This window comes from Silurus aristotelis (assembly GCF_946808225.1).
Source record: "Silurus aristotelis genome assembly, chromosome: 28".
Lineage (NCBI taxonomy): Eukaryota > Metazoa > Chordata > Actinopteri > Siluriformes > Siluridae > Silurus > Silurus aristotelis.
Genome location: NC_139601.1, coordinates 16,717,409 through 16,732,879, shown reverse-complemented (window position 1 = coordinate 16,732,879; position 15,471 = coordinate 16,717,409). Strand labels below are relative to the sequence as shown.

General features: G+C 39.4%; 4 pseudogenes across 4 annotated transcripts; all 4 read left to right on the top strand.

Annotated features, from left to right (window-relative positions):
* Nucleotides 1–253: 253 nt before the first annotated feature.
* LOC310722174 (trace amine-associated receptor 13c pseudogene) lies at nt 254–1,246 on the top strand (annotated as a pseudogene). The gene has a single exon. The product of its transcript is annotated as a trace amine-associated receptor 13c pseudogene (transcript).
* A 4,646-nt stretch (nt 1,247–5,892) lies between these two features.
* LOC310722171 (trace amine-associated receptor 6 pseudogene) lies at nt 5,893–6,885 on the top strand (annotated as a pseudogene). Its single transcript has one exon. The product of its transcript is annotated as a trace amine-associated receptor 6 pseudogene (transcript).
* Nucleotides 6,886–7,876: 991 nt separating this feature from the next.
* On the top strand, nt 7,877–8,869 carry LOC310722306 (trace amine-associated receptor 13c pseudogene; annotated as a pseudogene). Its single transcript has one exon. The product of its transcript is annotated as a trace amine-associated receptor 13c pseudogene (transcript).
* Nucleotides 8,870–12,882: 4,013 nt separating this feature from the next.
* On the top strand, nt 12,883–13,875 carry LOC310722177 (trace amine-associated receptor 6 pseudogene; annotated as a pseudogene). Its single transcript has one exon. The product of its transcript is annotated as a trace amine-associated receptor 6 pseudogene (transcript).
* Nucleotides 13,876–15,471: the final 1,596 nt, after the last annotated feature.

Below are 15,471 nucleotides of genomic sequence, written 5' to 3'. Positions count from 1 at the left end.
CGTAATAAATATTTGTTTCCATTTAATTTTTCCCTTTTTATATATATATAACATTTATTAAAAACACTAAGTGGCCAAACAACAAACAGTCCATGAGATCTTGTATAAAAGTGTCAATCAAACTTGGGGGTGAGGCCAAATTATGAGCTATAAATACGTTACAGCTGAGTCGAGATTAAGAATTAGGAATTCAAGGAACCACCATTTACACTATGCTTTTTAAAATCCTCTACTTTTTTCATTTGCCGTCTTCATGAACGTGACAGAGTTAAATCTCTCTGATCGCTGTGAGCATTTCTCCTGTCCAGAGAGATCTGTATCTCCTGCAGTTTATATCTTACTGTACGTGTGTTCAGCTGCTGTGGTTCTTCTAACAGTGTGTGGAAATCTGCTCGTCATCATCTCTGTTCTTCACTTCAAGCAGCTTCACACTCCGACCAACATGCTCGTGCTCTCTCTGGCCGTGACGGATTTCCTCGTCGGTGCTTTAGTGATGCCCCCGATGTTAATCTCGACATTCGAGCCGTGCTGGATTTTAGGGAGAAGTTTCTGCATTTGTTTTTGGATAATTGGCAGTTTCGTTTTGGTTTTATCCATCTATAATATCGCTCTGATCTCTGTGGATCGCTATGTCGCTCTCTCAAACCCATTTTTCTACACAAACACAATCTCTATGAGGATAATGTGCACTGTGGTTTCTTCTAACTGGTGTGTGTGTCTGGCATACAGCATGACATTCTACTACTTTAATCTAAATTCCATGAATGTTCTACTGTGTCCTGGAGAGTGTAATCTATTTCTGAACGATGTTTGGATTGTAATTGATCTTATAATAACATTTATATTTCCACTTTCTGTCATAATCATATTGTACAGTCTGGTTTTTATGATCGCTAAGAAACACGCCACTGCTATCAGAGAGCTTAATAATCACACACAACCTCAAACACAGAAAATCACCTCCCACTCCATGAAATCTGAGAGAAAAGCAGCCAAAGTCCTCGGGATTTTAGTGTCTGTGTTTCTGGCGTGTTTACTTCCGTATTTTATTTACAGTTTTATAGGTGACGTTATTGACCTAAAGTCAGTAATTATTTGTACATTAATTTTACTGAATTATCTGAATTCCACCATTAATCCATTTATTTACGCTCTGTTTTATCCGTGGTTTAGGAGGTGCATTAAATTAATTATAACTCTGCAGATATTCCAGAGAGACTCTGCATTAATCAATGTTCTTTCATAAAAATGGGGTCTCCTTATAACGAAGTGCCCAAATTTTGCTATTATATGAATTCTCACTTAAAGTACACTTATTGAACAAATCACAAAAAAAAACATTGATATAATATATATTATGATTACAATTTATAATAGCAATGTTTGTTTTGTTATTCTATATAGAGAAAGTAATTTGTCTTGTTACAGATAATAGAAATAAGAATTCAATCAAAACAAATCTACATTACAAATATTTGTATAAAATTAATTATAAATTAATAATATAGGTGATAAATTATCTTTTGATGTCTTAAAATGATATTTCTTTCTTTAAATATATTTTATTACAAAAGAAAACAGAAAAATGCTAATGAACAGTAAATGATAATAATATTTGATCTGGCAGATGAGCCGTGTTTTGAAGGAAAGTCACGTATCATTTTTGCAAATCCACACATCTACAGCGTTTTACAGAAACACAGGTATAATGTAATATTTTAAAGGGGAGATGAAGATCCAGAGTGAAAGACTGCATTAGCAGGATTAAAGATGAATCAGTGCTGCATCAGAGTCAGTATAATTAGTAGAAAAGTCAGGCACTGTGCAAAAACAGACAAAATACAACTATAAAAATCTACTAAAAAAAGTAGATCATTCCATATGCTGCATGGGGACAAAATAGGGCTGGGCGATAAATCGATTTTATCGATTAACTCGAATGTGTAGTTTACATCGATATGTTTTAATAAAAATCGGGTTTTTCTTTAATGTCCGCCGACGCGCCCTCTGGGCTTCGATAGTTTCGAACGAACTCAGCCCTCCCCACGCGCGTTTGCCATAGAGATACACAAACAACATGGCAGCGATCAAGCAAAGGTAGCCGTACCACCAATTTACTGCAGCACCTCAAACAGAGGCATGCTGTCGAGTGGAGAGATGTAGGACCCTACGAAATGAACAAGACAGCAGCAGCGTCTAATCGTACACTTACGGTACGGGTGGTGGGAGCGGTCAAAATACCTGTAAAGACGCTTCAGAATGGCATTTCCGTTAAGAAACAGAAAATTCAGAGCATTTGAATCATCATATTCAAAAACTCATAAAACATTTTTTTGAGGTTTACTTAATCTTTCAAATAATTCTTATTTAGAATCTCCCTGTCTATTATATTCTTATTTCAAGAGTTACTGTGGAGTTTTTAAGAAAAGTTAAGTCAAAATCACTCCAAGCATCACTGCATTTTTAACCATGTCTCACAATCAAACACTCATAAAAAAATGTCTTTATAGGTTTGCTCAATCTTTCAAATACTTCTTATTTACAGTGTCCCTGTCTATTACTCTGTTCAATTTTAGAGTTACTGTGGAGTTTTGGAGAAAAATAAAGGCAAAATCACTCCAAACCTTAGGTGCATTTTCAATCATGTTCCATATTTAAACACTCATAAAATATGTTCTATATTTAAACACTCATCTTTGTAGGTTTAATAATTTTATGTTATGTTACGTTCTATTTTCACAATGTACAATGGCAGGGAGCCATCTTGTATTTTTGGCTTGTTGTTTCTGATTGCACTTTAACCCAAAGTGGGTTATAATCCAAGAAGGGTAAATAAACTTTATTAAATAAAGTTAAAACTTTTTTTGAACATTTTCTTTGACATATGCAGATTGATTTTAAGCAGGGGGGAAAAATCGCGAAATCTGATTTTTTGTAGAAAAAATCTGGGATTTTTTAGACCATATCGCCCAGCCCTAGGACAAAGATGTATTGTTTTGGAAGACACACTTGTCCTGAGCAGTAGAATGATCCCATTCCAGCTGAACACTTCAGATCTAAGGGTCTTGCTCAGGGCCCAACAGTGTCAGTTTGTGTTGTTGGGCTTTTAACTCATGACTCACGTATAAGCAGAATTCAGATGTTGCAGAAGAACCTGGACCCTGATATTTAACTAAAGAAAGAACAAAATATTTCCAAACACAGGCAGATCTCAGGGACTGCAGGACCTTAATTAAGCAGGAACATACAGAATGTCAGTGAGTGTACAATGTGGTACAAATCAGGCCTAAGTCATTTCCCTCCTGTCAGGTCTAGCCCTAAGGTGGGACACCGCAGAGTGGGAAAGCCAATCGGCTAACTGCGCATCGTTCGCCGCATTTTCTGCCAAACTCCGGAAGGTTTTCGGCTCATCAATGCCACGCCGAGATGCTGCCCGCTCCCTGATCTCGGCCACACAGGGGCATCGCTCTGTGGCAGACTTTGCGGCTGACTTCTAGACCCAGGCCATTGACAGCCGATGGGATCACATGGCATTTTACGACACTTTCCTCAAGGGCCTCTCCTTTGCCGTTCACGACGAACTTGCTGCACGTGATCTACCCTATGATCTGGATTCTCTAATGTCCTTGGCTACACGCTTCGATTGGCGTGTAAGGAAGCACCACCAGGAACATCGTTACCCCACTCAGGCTCTTGATCCTTACAGTCCTTGCCCTACACACAGTTCCCCACCTCTTGCATCTGGTCCTGGCACCTGCTCTCTCTCTCTGCCACAGGCCCTGGAGATAGGACACCACCACCTGAACCCCACCGAGAAGGAGAGACTTCGGTCGCCTAGTCTAAGCCTCTACTGCAGAGGCAAAGGACACATGGCCCCTCTTCCCCCCGCTCCCTCCAGACCCACCATTTGGTCCACCTTCAGGCAGGCCCCGGAGGCACAGAATTGGCTGCCTCCGTCGTTTTGGGGCCGACGACGAGTTCATCAACCTCAAGCTTGCCAAGAAGCTACAAGTCCACATGGAACCCCTACCCAAAGCTCTGCTAATCAGAGCCCTGGACGGCAGCCTTTTAAACTGGGCCACTCACCTCACCAAGCCTTTACTCATATCAGTTGGGAAACGACATCAGGAGTGGCTTTCCTTTCTGGTCATCTCCTTAAGCTCCCATCATGCTCAGGTTTGCTTGGCTGCGGAAACACAACCCACATGTGGACTGGATTACAGGGCCGCCTGTATCAGTTATCAGCCCCAGAAAAAGAAGCCATGAACCAGTATATTCAGGAGTCCCTGGCAGCAGATACCATCTGACCATCCTCCTCCCCATCTGTGGCAGGGTTCTTTTTCGTAAAGAAGAAGGATGAATCCCTATGCCAATGTATCACCTACCAGGGTCTCAACGCCATCACTGTATGGAACCATTACCCCTTGCTGCTTATGACCTCGGCGTTCGAGCTCCTGCATAGTGCCGTGGTCTTTACTCAGCTGGATCTACACAACGAATACCACCTGGTGCGTATCAGGGAGAAGGATAAATGGAAGAATGCCTTTAATACCTCAGCTGGTCATAACGAGTACCTCATCATGCCGCTGGGCCTTACTAACGCCCGGCCGTCTTTCAGGCACTGGTCAATGAGGTCCTCCGAGACATGCTCAACAGCTTTATGTTTGTCTATCTAGATGATATCCTCGGCAGGTGCGTCAGGTCTTGAAAAGACTCCTTAAAATTGGGCTCTACATGAAACCTGAGAAATGTGAATTCCACACCTTACAAACCTCGTTCCTGGGTTGCCTGCTTTCAGCCGGTAACATCAAGATGGACCCTGCCAGTATCCAGGCCACCTGGGATTGGCCAGCCCCCACCTTCCGCCGCCAACTACAAAGGTTCCTGGGCTTCGCCAATTTTTTTGGCCGCCCAATCAAGGGCTATAGTTTAGTGGCGGCGCCCCTCCACCACCTGATGTCCTTCCTCCGCTCATTACTTTGGGGTCTCAAGGCTGAGGAGGTGTTTTTCGAGCTTAAGCAGCAATTCACTAAAGCACCCATCCTTTCCCAACCAAGCCAGGAATTCCGTAGTCGAGGTTGATGCCTCCAACATAGCGGTCTTTCAGGTCTGCCCCCAAGATAACCGCCTGCATCCTTGTGCCTTTTTTCCTGACACCTTAGCTCCTTGGAACGTAACTACCCGGTGGGCGAGAGGGAGCTCCTTGTTGTCAAGCTGGCCTTGGAGGAATGGTGCCACTGGATGGAGGAGTAGGAGGACCCTTTTCTGGTCTGGACGGATAACTGCAACCTTGAGTATCTCCAATCGGCTAAAGGACTCTAGTGACCTTTTTGTGGCCACCAGAGTAAATTGTAAAGTAAAACACTGATACCAGAAAAATCTACTTAAGTATTTGTACTTTGTTACTTCCCACCTCTGGTGATGGGTAGGTATGGCCTTAAGGAGAGGAATGTGGAAGGGCAGATGGTGGTAGATTTTGCTAAAAGGATGGAAATGGCATTGGTGAATACGTATTTTAAGAGGAAGGAGAAACATAGTTTGGAAGGCGAACTAGATTTTATGCAGGAGATGCAACCTGAAAGTGTAAAAATTTTTCAAAGATTATTCCCACTTTTATTATATGCATTTGCTGAATATTTGTTTTCAACAAATTTTTTTTTCTTAAATACAACACTGATTAAAAAGAAATGACATCTTTATCCGATGACATCAATTGTGTAAAACTGTCAATCAAACTTGGAGGCGAGGTCTAATTCTAAACTATAAATAAATCAGAGCTGGTAATCGAGAGATCACAAATCTTATTATTTTGGACTTTGTATTTTTCAAAGGCAAAACCATTTACACTGTGCTTTTTAATATCCTGTAGACTTTTATTTAAATGTTGTTTTCATGAACGTGACAAAGTTGAATCTCTCGGATCGCTGTGAGCATTTCTCCTGTCCAGAGAGATCTGTATCTCCTGCAGTTTATATCTTACTGTACGTGTGTTCAGCTGCTGTGGTTCTTCTAACAGTGTGTGGAAATCTGCTCGTCATCATCTCTGTTCTTCACTTCAAGCAGCTTCACACACCATCTAACATCCTCGTGTTCTCACTGGCCTTGTCGGATTTCTTCATCGGTGCTTTAGTGATGCCTCTGATGTTAAACTGGATAATCGAGTCATGCTGGATTTTAGGGAGAAGGTTTTGCATTAGTTTTTGGATAATTGGCAGTTTCGTTTTGGTCTTATCCATTTATGATATCGCTCTGATCTCTGTGGATCGCTATGTTGCTCTTTCAAACCCATTTTTCTACACAAACACAATCTCTACAAGGATAATGTGCACTGTGGTTTCTTCTAACTGGTGTGTGTGTCTGGCATACAGCATGACATTAAATTATTTCAGTCTAATCTCCATGAATTTTGTAATGTGTCCTGGAGAGTGTTTTTTCATTGTCAGTGAGGTTTGGACTGTAATTGATCTTGTATATTCATTTGTATTTCCACTTTCTGTCATAATCATATTGTACAGTCGGGTTTTTCTGATCGCTAAGAAACACGCCACTGCTATCAGAGAGCTTAATAATCACACACGACCTCAAACACAGAAAATCACCTCCCACTCCATGAAATCTGAGAGAAAAGCAGCTAAAGTCCTCGGCATTTTAGTGTCTGTGTTTATAGTGTGTTTACTTCCGTATTTTATTTACAGTTTATTAGGTGACGTTATTGAACTACAGTCAGAAACTATTTGTAAATTAATTCTCCTGAATTATATCAGTTCCACCATTAATCCGGTTATTTACGCTCTGTTTTATCCGTGGTTTAGGAGGTGCGTTAAATTAATTATAACTCTGCAGATATTCCAGAGAGACTCTGCATTAATCAATGTTCTTTCATGAAAATGGGGTCTCCTTATAACGAAGTGCCCAAATTTTGCCATTATATGAATTCTCACTTAAAGTACACTTATAGAACAAATCACAAAAAAAACATTGATATAATATATATTATGATTACAATTTATAATATCAATGTTTGTTTTGTTATTCTATATAGAGAAAGTAATTTGTCTTGTTACAGATAATAGAAATAAGAATTCAATCAAAACAAATCTACATTACAAATATTTGTATAAAATTGATTATAATTGAATAATAAAGGTGATAAATTATCTTCTGGTGTCTTTAAATGTTATTTCTTTCTTGAAATAAATAATATGAAGGATTAAAGATGAATTAGTGCTGCATCAGAGTCAGGATAATTAGTCGAAAAGTCAGGCACTGTGCAAAAACAGACAAAATACAACTATAAAAATCTACTACAAAAAGTAGATCATTCCATATGCTGCATGAGGACAAAGATGTCTTGTTTTGGAAGACACACTTGTCCTCAGCAGCAGAATGATCTCATTCCAGCTGAACACTTCAGATCTAAGGGTCTTGTTCAGGGCCCAACAGTGTCAGCTTGTGTTGTTGGGATTTGAACTCATGACTCACGTATAAGCAGAATTTAGAGGTTGCAGCAGAACCTGGACCTGTTGCAGCAGTAATGCAAGAAATGGACCCTGATATTTAACTAAAGAAAGAACAAAATTCTCATATTTCAAAACACAGGCAGTAATTTTCAGTAATTTTCATATTCTGTAACAGATATTAAAAAACTTAGTACCCCAAACGACATCTTTATCCAATGAGATCATTTGTGTAAAACTGTCAATCACACTTGGAGGCGGGGTCTAATTAAAAACTATAAATAAATCAGAGCTGGTAATCGAGCGATCACACATTGGATGAAGATCTTAATATTGTGGACTGGTTATATTTTTCAAACGGAAAAAAAATCACACTGTTTTTTTAATATCCTGTAGACTTTTATTCAATTGCTGTATTCATGAACGTGACGGAGTTGAATCTCTCGGATCTCTGTGAGCATTTCTCCTGTCCAGAGAGATCTGTATCTCCTGCAGTTTATATCTTACTGTACGTGTGTTCAGCTGCTGTGGTTCTTCTAACAGTGTGTGGAAATCTGCTCGTCATCATTTCTGTTCTTCACTTCAAGCAGCTTCACACACCGACCAACATGCTCGTGCTCTCACTGGCCGTGTCGGATTTCCTCATTGGTCTTTTTGTGATGCCGTCAATGTTAATCTGGATAATCGAGTCGTGCTGGATTTTAGGGAGAAGTTTCTGCATCAGTTTTTGGTTTATTAGCAGTTTTATTTTGGCCTCATCCATTTATAATATCGCTCTGATCTCTGTGGATCGCTATGTCGCTCTTTCAAACCCATTTATCTACACAAACAAAATCTCAACAAGGATAATGTGCACTGTGGTTTCTTCTAACTGGTGTGTGTGTCTGGCATACAGCATAACATTCTATTATTTCAATATAAGCTTCATGAATTTTTTAATGTGTCCTGGAGAGTGTTTTCTCATTTTGAATGAGTTTTGGTCTGTAATTGATCTTATAATAACATTTATATTTCCACTTTCTGTCATAATCATATTGTACAGTCGGGTTTTTCTGATCGCTAAGAAACACGCCACTGCTATCAGAGAGCTTAATAATCACACACGACCTCAAACACAGAAAATCACCTCCCACTCCATGAAATCTGAGAGAAAAGCAGCCAAAGTCCTCAGCATTTTAGTGTCTGTGTTTCTGGCGTGTTTACTTCCGTATTTTATTTACAGTTTATTAGGTGACGTTATTGAACTATAGGCAGAAACTATTTTTAAATTAATTATCCTGTTTTATTTAAATTCCACCATTAATCCGGTTATTTACGCTCTGTTTTATCCGTGGTTTAGGAGGTGCATTAAAATAATTATAACTCTGCAAATATTCCAGAGAGACTCTGCATTAATCAGTGTTCTTAGATAAATAAAGCTTTATACCTTTAACGATGTGCCCAAATTTTGACATTATATCAATTCTCACTTTAACTTTACTTACAAAACAAATACTAGAAACTAGAAATAATAAATAAAATATATATATATACAATATTAGAGTAAATATAAATATTAGTAAAAATGTATGATAAATAAAAAAAAAGTCATACATAATCTTTTAGTGTCTTAAAACGTTATTTCTTTCTTTACATATTTCTGACAAAATAAAACAGCAAAATGTTGGTGAACAGTAAATTGTGTTTTACAATTTTACAAAAAGTGTTTTACAGAAATGTAGGTATAAAGTCATATTAAAGTAATAACGTAATATGTTATAGATAAATACAACTTTATTGTCACACAGCAATGAAATGAAGATGGCATCTACCAAAAGTGCAAATAGTAGCAAATGTGCAAAAAGACCAGTGCAGATCAAAATATAGCATATGTTATATATATATAAATGTATATGTAAACATATGTACAGTGAATAAATATAAAGGCTATGGCAGTGCAGAGACGTGTGGACATTGTTGAGAAGTACAAGTAAATGGTTCAAAGACATAAAAAAATGTGCAGACACTGTTGTTAAGGAACAACAAGTAGAAGGTTATTGCATTAAAAAATGTGCAGCTGAATAAACAAGTTCACTATATATAATATATATACATGAATGTGAAATATTGGGCAGAATGTACAGTAAGTAAAGTAAGTAAATAAAATAGTGCAGATGTGTGTAAAGCACGATATGTGTAGAGAATGAGGGTATAAGAAATACAGTATGTAATATGTACATTGTATGTATAATTCTACAGAAGTTATATACAGTGTTTATACAGTGATCTAATGGTGTAGTGTAGAGTTCAGTAGTGTGAAAAAAGCCGTCCCTGAACCTGCTGGTTCTGGTGCGTATGTTCCTGTATCTCCTTCTTGATGAAAGAAGGTTAAACAGTTTGTGACTGGGATGTGAAGAGTCCTTGTGTCAGGCGCAAGTGAATGAGGCGGAAGCCGAATCACAGCGAACTGGAATTTTAATGAAACACAAAGAAGCCGAAGCCAGGCAAAAACACACAGAGCCCAAACACAAACAATAACGGACGCTGGAGTGGAGTGTGTGCCGTGCTTAAATGTGCTGTTAAGGGTAATGAGGGACAGGTGTGTGGAATTAGTTTGATGGCGAGAAGCTCTGGACGGGCGGGGCAAGCACGGGAGAAGAAGCACCTTGATGACGCTCTGCACAGACATCTGTTGTGGTAAAAGTGCTCAATGGCAGGTAGTTGGTGCCACTGATGCGTTAGGCAATTTTTACAACACTTTGCAGGGCTTTAAGTTCACAGACAGTGGAGCCTCCGTACCATACAGTGATGGAGTTGGTCAGGATGCTCTCGGTGATGTAGCGGTATACACTCGTTAAATTCCCTGGGGACAGATGAGCATTCTTGAGACTCCTCAAGAAGTAAAGGTGATGTTGTGCCTTCCAAACCAGAGTTGAAGTGTTCTGCTGCCAGGACAGATCCTCAGAGATGTGAACTCCCAAGAACTTAAAGTTGAAGACTCGCTTTACCTCAGTTCCATTGATGTAGACAATAAAATGTCTCCTGTTGTTAGATTTCCAAAAGTCCATGATGAGCTCTTTAGTCTTCATGGCATTGAAGGTCAGGTTGTTGGTGGCGCGCCACGCTGTCAGGCTTCGGATCTCTTACCTGTAGGCCAATTCATCGTTGTTGCTGATATGGCAGACGACAGTGGTGTCAACTGCATACTTGATGAAGATGTTGGATTTATACAGAGGATCACAGTCGTGGGTGAGTAACAGTGAATAGAGTAGTGGGCTCAGAACACAGCCCTGTGGGATGCCAGGGTTTAGAATGAGAATTGAGGATACCTGATTGCTCAACGAAACAGATTTAGGTCCATTGATGTGTAAATGTTCATGTCTGTGTGAGAGTCCAGTGTGGTCGGTGAGGCAAACATGTTCCAGTCAGTATCCTGAAACTGTTGCTGTAGAGAAAAAATTCTCCCTCTGGTCATACTCTTACCATACCGTTTCTGCTGTTAATGTTGTTGTTGAGTCATTTTTCCATAAAAATCATGACAATACATTCCTTAATCCACATGTGATGTGGTCCAGAGCAGCAACTCATCCATTTTATTAACGGGAGAACGTATATTAGCAAAGAAGATGCTTGGGAGAGATGGTTGATGTGGGTTGGGCCTTAGCCTAGCCCTAATGCCGCCTTGCTTCCCCCTTCTTTGCTTACGGTCTCGGCGCTGGGGTCTGGCTGCCGGCCGAGCTGGATCAGTGGTCAATGTTGGCCTTGCATTTTGCACGTACCGCTGTTGTATATTCGTCGTCTTGATGAGGTGTAGTTGTCGGCTGGAAGGACTCTTCTTTAGACACAGTATTTCGTGTAAATAATGATTTTTATTTAACACAGAAATATAGCATCTTTACAGGCCTTCCGGTCAAGCCTGGAGTCAGCACGCTCTGATTCAAAGTCTGACTCCAGATCCATGCTTACACACACATTAAATGCTTGCCCGTTTCCTGGGTCCACCTCTTAATGTAAATGAGATGCATATGAGCTTACTGTGCAGTAATGTTGAACGTAAAGAGAAGCCTGCCTTTGCCCTGACTGAAGTGTTCCAGATGTTTCCAGGGCTAACATTCCCAGATCATAAAACATAAAGCGCATCCCGTTTTCCTGTACCTCGAAGTATATGGTGAACGGGTCAGAGGTCGCCTCCCAAGAAGATATACATCCTAGACCAATCTTCCACCAGCCTTGAGATAACATTAAAGCCTACTCCTACACTTTTGCTTAAAGAGAACCATCTGTCTAGGTGGTTCAGTAATTAACTTTGGCCTTTCCAGGAATGTCACCTTTGCAGAATAATATGAATTTAGGCCTTTTGATATTACACATTTAAGATACTATACATTTAAGATACTACACCGCCATCTTGGTCTTGAATAAACACTGAGAACTGGGGCCCCCCAGGACTGTGTTCTCAGTCCCCTGTTGTTCACACCACTGACTCATCACTTTGTAGCAATGCGCAGCTCCAATCTCATCGACAAGTTTGCTGAAGATACGACCATGATGGGTTCTAATCAGCAGGAAAGACACTCAGCAGGTTAACAGACTGGTGCAAAGCAAACAACCTCTCTATGAATGTGGTTAAAAAATTGATGGTTGTTGACTTCAACCCACCCTTCAGGCTTGCACAAGTCAGTGCACTCAAGGAGGGTTTTGTTACTTTGCAAGGGAGAGGTTAAGGCTTTGGACTTTGGATCAGAAGGTCACATTTTCAAATCTGCCGCAAATCCAACCACCACCAAGCTGCCAATGCTTTAGCAAGACCGTTAATCCTTCCTGCTTAGTTGTAAGTTGCGTAAAAAGGTAGATATGTTGTGTGTTCAGGAGACCAAGTGGAAAGGGAGTAAGACCCGGAACATTGGAGTTGGGTTTAAACAGTTCTATCCAGATGGAAAGAGAAATGGTGTAGGGGTGATACTGAAGATAATGCCATTAGCGCTTATGCTCCAAAAGTGGATTGTGAGATGGAGGAGAAAGAAAGATTCTTTCATTTTTGCTAAATTGTAATTCTGTGTACACTGGATAAACACTAGAGTTCCCTGTCACGCAAAAAAAGCAGGAACCATGTGGGAGCTGAAAGTTTGCTTAAACCATTTATGAATTATTTCATCCTCATTATGTGTAAAATTAAATAAATAAATACAATTATTTTGAAGTGTGAGACTGTTTCTAAGAATAAAGCAACTTTGGTTATATGGATTTGATGAATATTTGTATTTATTTACATACTGTATCCTGTAACAGTGATAAAAAAATGCTGACATCATTTGTGTGGAACTGTCAATCAAACATGGAGGCGGGGTCTAATTATAAACTATAAATAAATCAGAGCTGGTAACCCAGCGATTATGCATTGCATGAAGATCTTAATATTTTGGACTTTTATTCACATGCTGTGTTCATGAACGTGACGGAGTTGAATCTCTCGGATCTCTGTGAGCATTTCTCCTGTCCAGAGAGATCTGTATCTCCTGCAGTTTATATCTTACTGTACGTGTGTTCAGCTGCTGTGGTTCTTCTAACAGTGTGTGGAAATCTGCTCGTCATCATCTCTGTTCTTCACTTCAAGCAGCTTCACACGCCGACCAACGTGCTTGTGTTCTCACTGGCCGTGACTGATTTCTTTGTTAGTGCTTTATTGATGCCTCCGTTGTTTATCTGGACAATCAAATCATGCTGGATTTTAGGGAGAAGTTTCTGCATTTGTTTTTGTTTAATTAGTACTTTTATGTTGGCCTCATCCATTTATAATATCGCTCTGATCTCTGTGGATCGCTATGTCGCTCTTTCAAACCCATTTTTCTACACAAACACAATCTCTACAAGGATAATGTGCACTGTGGTTTCTTCTAACTGGTGTGTGTGTCTGGCATACAGCATAACATTCTATTATTTCAATATAAGCTCCATGAATTATCTAATGTGTCCTGGAATGTGTTTTCTCATTATAAATGAGGTTTGGTCTGTAATAGAGCTTGTATATTTATTTATATTTCCATTTTCCACCATAATCATATTGTACAGTCGGGTTTTTCTGATCGCTAAGAAACACGCCACTGCTATCAGAGAGCTTAATAATCACACACGACCTCAAACACAGAAAATCACCTCCCACTCCATGAAATCTGAGAGAAAAGCAGCCAAAGTCCTCGGCATTTTAGTGTCTGTGTTTCTGGCGTGTTTACTTCCGTATTTTATTTACAGTTTTTTAGGTGACGTTATTGAACTACAGGCAGAATCTGTTCCTAAATTCATAATTGTTGTAGGCCTTAATTCCACAATTAATCCATTTATTTACGCTCTGTTTTATCCGTGGTTTAGGAGGTGCATTAAATTAATTATAACTCTGCAGATATTGCAGACAGATTCTGCATTAATCAATGTTCTTAGTTAAAAAAAACTTTATACCCCTTGATGATGTGAGAAAATGTTGTAGATATATATGAATGTATTACTATTAATATATTCGCAATATTTGTTTTGTTATTCTTTATCTAGAAAGTAATTTGACTTGTTACAGACACTAGAAATAAGAATTTAATCAAACTAAATAAAAACTCAATTGGTGGCTTAAAACGTTCTTTTTATTATATATTTAAAAAAAAAAACAGCTAAATGCTAATCAATAGTAAATGATATTAATTAACTAAAGAAAGAACAAAATTCTCATATTTTAAAACACAGGCAGATCTCAGGGACTGCAGGACCTTCATTAAGCAGGAACATACAGAATGTCAGTGAGTGTACAATGTGGTACAAATGGGTGTAACCTGATCTTACCTGTAGGTGAAGGGAACAGAGGTGATGAAGAGTTGATGGTAGGTACGGCCTTAAGGAGAGGAATGTGGAAGGGCAGAAAGACTCTGCATTAATCGATGTTCTTTCATGACACGGTTTTCACCTTTGGATAATGTGACCAAATCTGGCTTTTGTATCGTTTTAACTTAAACTTCTGTTAAAGATCACATATAAACCATAAATATAATATATAGTATGATGTATTACATTATATAATAGCAATGTTTGCTTTGTTATTGTTTATATAGAAAATAGTTTAATTTGTTACAGATACTAGAAATAAGAATAAAACCACATGAATAACATTATATGAGGGAATATAGATAATGACATAAATTAATATCAGTAGATTTAAACTGGTTTATGAAAACAAGAAAATTTTTTAAAATAAAGATACTTAATAAAGATATGAAATGTTATCTTCTTTCTTTCTTGAAATGTATGGTGACTGTAGATACCTTATAGGAAATGAGCTGAATGCTGAGAAATAGTAACTGCTAAATCTGTAAAACTTTTTTAATGTATCTTTGTAAATCCACACTTCTACAGTGTTGCACTGTGTGTGTGTGTGTGTGTGTGTCCATTAAGAGACAAGAATTACAAAATAAGAATGAACCTGGGGGGGGGGGGGGGATTTGCAGAGCCTCGTTTGTTTGGGAGCGGAGCATGCTAGGTCAGTTCTCGAGGGAGCCAACAGCGCATATTGCGCTCACATGTCAGTGCGAATGCTCGGATAGCACTCTTTGGGGAGGGTGCTCCTGCTCCTCTCAGTTCTGACCCTGCTTTTAATGAGTTTAAGTGGCATTTGAAGACCTGGGGTGGATAGACCTAGCAGAGGGTTTGGAGATGGTCTTGTCCCTTTCTCCTCTCTCACCTGCTGGGTCCAGCGTTCTCTTGCAAGGTTTGGATGCACACCTTTTGCCGGTTTCTTCCCTTTGCGTGCTGCTCTGCCCCTCCTCCTCTTGGGAGGACAAGGGGATGAATGTTGACAAGCCCTCAGATACAACACCTTAGCCAGTCTTTTTCGAGGCGCTGTTCGAGGTAGTGACCGGTGCCGTTGCCAACCTCGACATAGAGTGGCCGTCTGATCAGCAGAAAGCTCGCGAGCACTTCCTGCAACCGGTGTCACTGCCTCCACGCTGGAGTCTGCCTTTCTTCCCAGTTGACCCATAACCAAATTCATTCGTTATGG